This window comes from Onthophagus taurus, chromosome 6 (assembly GCF_036711975.1).
Source record: "Onthophagus taurus isolate NC chromosome 6, IU_Otau_3.0, whole genome shotgun sequence".
Lineage (NCBI taxonomy): Eukaryota > Metazoa > Arthropoda > Insecta > Coleoptera > Scarabaeidae > Onthophagus > Onthophagus taurus.
Window position 1 is genome coordinate 8,868,228 of NC_091971.1, and position 6,562 is coordinate 8,874,789.

The following is a 6,562-nucleotide window of genomic DNA, read 5'->3' on the forward strand; positions in this document are numbered from 1 at the left end:
AGATGTAATTGGTTTTTTGGAGGGAAGGGTATTGTAATTTATGGCAGGCGTGGTTTAAGTGGTGGAAAGCACGAGGTGGAAACTTCAAGTTGATGATGATCAAATTGAAAATTGGTTTTGCGGTTGTTGGGTTGGGTTGGGTATATTTGCGGAATTAAATGGTATGGGTAAAGAGGGGAGTTTGTTAACAGTTTATTTATGAGGTTTGATGGTAAATTGATGAGAAGTGAATTTATTGCCAATTAACTGGAAAATTAAAATTATAATTGTTTTTTTGTTGTTGTTATTAATATAGCAGAAAGATATTTCTATTTAAGAATTAACCTCTTAATAATCTCGAAAGAAACTTGTAAAAGTTGTTTTCTGGAATTTAGCCAACCCAAATCAATGTTGTCAATCAAATTTATATTCCAATGATAAATATGACTTCCAACCCTTATATGTATGACATTCTAAATCTTCATAAAAAAACATGTCGTTGTATACATCTTAATTTAGACCAAAAAGAAAATAATGATATAAAGGTATAGTTTTTGTATTCATTTTCGTTTGGACATTTATATTCAAAAGGGCTACTACATGGTAGTGGTGCCTTCTGGTTGTTGATGCGGCCCCTTATTCTAAAAGGTAGACACAACAAGGTCGGCAAATTCGTTCCATTGTGCCCCTGTACGATCCGTCAGTGAAGAGGACGTGGGTTTATAGGATTAGGGAAACCGCATTATCCCCTATTATACTACCCCGCGACTATTTCTCACGAGCGCATAACAAGATCTCTTTATTATTGTTATTACTGTACCCACGTCAAGTGTTCCTAGCCCCTACAATATAAGGGAACTTGTGATTTGCCCCCTTTTCATTTTTTTTCTTCATCATCTCCCTCAAGAAAATTAAAATGATTATTTGTTTTTTTTTTATTTTAGTATTTGAATTAGAAAAACTAGTTAATTCTTTCCAATTCTTTAGTACGAGATCCCCTGAGGATGACATAATCAGTCGAAACATGTATAAACAAAGAAATTATAACAATTTTGATTCCTTTTTTGTAAGAAAGAAAAGTTATTTAAGAGGTTAAATTGCACGATTGTACCAAGCTCATGTATTAACCAGGCGTGGAGAAAACCCTACATTTAAACATAATCAGGGTTTGCAAAATTTGCATTACAAACCTAAGTAAAATGATACTTTAAACCCCAAGGTTGACAGTTAACCATAAGGATAGAGGTTATAGGAACCATAGAAAAAGTTATTTAATCAGGAATAATTTAAGAAATTGCTATTGATGGCAGAAAAATCCTCTTCGAACTACAAGAAAATCACAAATTTCATGTGGAGAACGAATAGAGCAAAAACCATGACTTTTTACGATAGAAATTAGAGTGAACCGAATCCAGACTTTGTAGAACCAAAAAATAAAGATAGCCCAAAGGTAATCCAAGAGGAAGAAATTTCAGAAGAAAAAGAAAGATAGAAAATTGGAAAACTTAATAAGAGATGAATGAAAAGGAAGGAAGAGAAGAGCAGATCAAAAGGAACAAGAAAGATAAATAATGTCAATCGGAGTCAAAAAAGAAAAGATATGTTATGATGAAAACAAAATAACCCATACAGACTCAAAATTCTTGCAGAAGATGTTGACCATATTAGAAACATGATATTCAAACTATAAATAGAAGAAAAAGAACATCACGCCTACCAACTCATGCGAAGAAGATTTTGCCATAAAAAAGTCACCTCATAAGAAAGAGGTACAGATATACGAGAAAAACTTGCAAAATTTTTGCAAAAATTGGCAGAAGTATACAAAAAATGTATCAACTGGGAGGGAGAAAAAATCAAGGACAAATTGAAATAGTAGAACAATCCGATTTGAAACAGAATGTTATTTTTTTTTTATCAAAATCTGCTAGCTGCTAAATTGTTATAAAGTTATTAACAGTTGGCATGATTAAAAACAACTTTTGCTGCATCATGTTCTGAAATAAATTTGTGTTTTCCTGACGTTTGGTTTCATATCTCACAATTAAATGAAATGAAATAAGACATAACTTTCTTAATTTAACAAAAGACCAGAAAAACAACATAAATTATATGTTGTAGTAAATTATATACAAATTTTACCTTGATAAGTATAATTGAAAAAAGAACAAACTGTATATAATAATATTAATAACAACTTGAATTATACATAAACTCCGAGGAGGTTAAAAAGCATCGAGAATATTTCTCCAAATATAAAATTGTCATAATATTACAGAACCAGACACTCTTAATGTTACTCAATAATAATGCTACCCTATACACAGAGATACTAGACAAGACTACTAAAACGAAGAACAGATATAACTAAAAGAAATACACTCTATTTCCTTTAGTTATGGCTGTTCTTCGTATTATTACAGAAACGAAAATAAAAGATATTGTTAGAAGAGGAGTTAAAAAGACTGATGGAAGACGACAAAATGGCCTTAATAGGAGAATATTGTAATGGTCATCAAACGTGTTCGGGAGGAAAACAAGAAAGAATTAACAACAAAATCACAGCATTGGCAGAAGAAACAAACTAAATAATGAATCAAAGAAGCTACACATTATAAACATTTCCATAATAAAGAATTAATAATGAGAAACAAGTCGATGCCGACTTAAATATGAATTATGCTTCCGTCGGAATGACGCTCGGACATATTCAGAGATGTATCAGATACAAAAACAACCAAGACAAGGTAAAATACTAACGGGAACAAATACTAAAAAATTGGCAAAGCATAACTAATTGATGGATAGAAATCAGAAGATAAGGAAAAAATATAGAAGAAATAAAACAAAAAGTAGAAACTTCCGGTTTATGCATCTACTAAAACATTGACATTTTGGATGCTATGTAGCAACCTTCTTCAGAAACATGTTCATAAGTACTCGATTCAATGTTGGTAACATGCACTATAGTACGTAATTATTAACTAATTACTGTACATCAATTACCAGTAATATCTTCCAGATTTGGCTGAGCTTCATACCAGTCTTCCTATTCTTGTTAATGTTATGGCGATAAATTTGTCTGATCATGCCTAATATAATATCCTCTGTTCCAGATGAATACTTTTTTGACGTGTCTATTGTGCATTAAAGTGCAATAAATAATTGAGAGTTTTTATGTTGTGTTAAATTGGAGATTCCGAGGATTCAAATAATATATGTTGATATGAATCGAAGGATTTCAGATTTGCAACCGTACTACCTACATGTGTATTGCACAACATCTACATGTTAATCAACGATCAACTTATTGAAGATGTCGAATTATATTGGAGTATGATCAAGCTTAGATTAAGGAAATTATTGATTATTGAATACGCAACAACAGAAGATCTGTAGAATTGTTGATAACGAACCTAAAGAAATCAGACTATTTTTATGTGACCATAGCGAAGTCCGTCCAGATTATTGTCTTATATTTCAACAGCCAAAAGCAATGTTGATCACTAAATGTTTTGCGCTTATATTTTCTTTTTTAACGTTTTTTTTTTTGTGGATTGCCTAAGGCGAATGCAGGAAAAACTTAATCACGTACCTGCTTGGGTTATATCCTGAGAAAATGCTTTGGTAGGATATTTTTGCCCAGAATATCAGAGAGATTTGATGGTTGCTAAATTTACAGAGTCGTCAAAACAGTTGCAGTTGTGGGCTACGCAATTCTTTTATTGAGTAGCTAGTGTACGTATTGAGGAAGCAATAAGTTAGTTTAATAAGACAATAATGCTTAACATTCCATGATTTCAGCAACAAAAACAGAAACTATACAACTCTGCGTTTACCAGATCCTTCATGTGAATTGATGGCAATACATAACATGTGCAGGACAAGTTTTGCGATGTTGTTGAGTTTTAGAAAATATTACCTCCAGACCGGCATATTTCATGGATAATCCATTTTTACAATCTTATAACAACTGTTTGAATATGCTAGTACAGAATTTTTGAAGCTTCTTGCTAATGTTACAACTGAAACAATTAAAGTTTGATGATATTAGTGATATAATGCTTACTATATCTTGCTTCTATGATTGCGCTAAAGTAGATTCTACAAAGTTACAAGTTGACGTTTCGCAGCAAAGACGAACATCGTTTTAATATATTGCAAACCGGTGATTTCGAGTAATTCGGAATTATTGAAATTTTAAACATTTGTTTTGATTTCAGAAGAATTTGCTCTACGATTACACAATCATATCTATTTTACGATTTAAGCAGACTCTATCAGTCCTGTTAAGTTATTGTAGAGGCGTTCCTATTTAAAATAGGAAACACTTTTTTTATATTTGTAATATTTTTTCATATTTTTTTAATGTTTTTATTTTGTATTCAGGAAAGGACATCATCTTTGTAAGGAGATTCTCCGCGACGAATAAGATCTATTAATTTTGAACGTACTTAAACGTACTAAACTGTTCAGTATCAATTCTATTAAGCAATCAATTCTAAAATTATAAGTTGCATTAAACAATTAAATTCGTTGAAATACCGTCTGAAAGAAGTAGTTTTCACTTTTACAGAGATGTCGCAGGTGTATTAAGATATATTCTTTAAGCTTTTAAATAGAGCAGAATTTTCATTATTGTTGTGTTCCATTAAACAAGTAACAATATTCTACACGGTAAAAAATAACTAACTCTATTTTAAATCTAAATATTTTAATCGGTTGTTAGAGCAAATTTTACAGATTAAATGAGTCTGTGGTAAAGTGAATTATTAACTCTAAGATGAGTGAAGACAGATTACATATTAAATCTCGGCAGAGTTGAAATTATAATCTATACAGATTTATTATGATGCACTCGAAATTACTGTTTGGTATATTCTTAGTAGAATGATACAATCTATGTAGATTTAGCAAAATACTCAAAATTAGATTTAGGTATATTTTAAATAGAGTTATAAGAAAATAGACAGTGTGCACAAAATAGGTTTATTATTGTAAAAACTGAACAATCGAATAAATAATTGCAGTTATGCTATCTTAAGACATACTAAGTTGCTATATTTAAGTAATCATACTGAAATTATAAAACAAAATCATATGGAAGTGTCATTTTTAATGCAAAACGCTTAAACTACTAACACGAAAACTTAAACTAAAAAATAAATCCATATTTTAGTACCAAATAAAAATCAGCCTGTAATTGCGTTTGCGCTAAATCGAACGGTTCCTTATACATTAGTACATTTAAATCTATAATATTTAAGTCTTCTTTAATAGGAAATTGCACTTTGAATGCATTTAAGATATCCACATACCGTGGAGAACAAACTGAACAATACGCCTTGTTTTCACATCAACACGTGTTCAAGCAAGAAAGGTTGTGAACTTGTTAGGGCTTTTCTGGATTTAGAGTAACTTTCAACACTGTTAAGAGTTAAATTTTAACTCTAGCATGTTTAACATAAATCTACAACAGGAAACTTTAATCTATTAGAGTATATTGAAAAAATTATCTCCAATAGAGTTTATCCATAAGTAGAGTAAATAATAGAATAAAATTTACTCTAAAAAAAACATTATATTTTTAATCTGTACTCTAAAATTTTAAACCGGTGTTGTTACATTTCACATTATATATTCCGCTTTTTTTAATCTTAGTCTCGTGATTTTCTCTTGTTAATTATCAAATTATATAATTATATAATATTATAATTAATATTATATAATTATATAATTAATATTAATATTATATTTCTACTTTTTGTTTTATTTCTTCTATATTTTTTCCTTATCTTCTGATTTCTATCCATCAATTAGTTATGCTTTGCCAATTTTTTAGTATTTGTTCCCGTTAGTATTTTACCTTGTCTTGGTTGTTTTTGTATCTGATACATCTCTGAATATGTCCGAGCGTCATTCCGACGGAAGCATAATTCATATTTAAGTCGGCATCGACTTGTTTCTCATTATTAATTCTTTATTATGGAAATGTTTATAATGTGTAGCTTCTTTGATTCATTATTTAGTTTGTTTCTTCTGCCAATGCTGTGATTTTGTTGTTAACTAGCATGTTTAACATAAATCTACAACAGGAAACTTTAATCTATTAGAGTATATTGAAAAAATTATCTCCAATAGAGTTTATCCATAAGTAGAGTAAATAATAGAATAAAATTTACTCTAAAAAAAACATTATATTTTTAATCTGTACTCTAAAATTTTAAACCGGTGTTGTTACATTTCACATTATATATTCCGCTTTTTTTAATCTTAGTCTCGTGATTTTCTCTTGTTAATTATCAAATTATATAATTATACAATTTTATAATTATGGCTAATTAGGTTTAATTACATATAATCTCGTACAGTTGATTTCTGGTATTCATTGAATTCGATTAAATTTAAATGTAGGAAATTCAAAGATCTTCACGTACATGTAACTATTTTTTTTTTTTAATAAATCCATTTATAGGATATATATTTTTCAAATTATTCGTATATTTTGCACTGGCATCGTTCATTTAATGAATACGTAACATATATGCAAAGCTTTTGTATTAAAATTGGCCAAATTAACGAA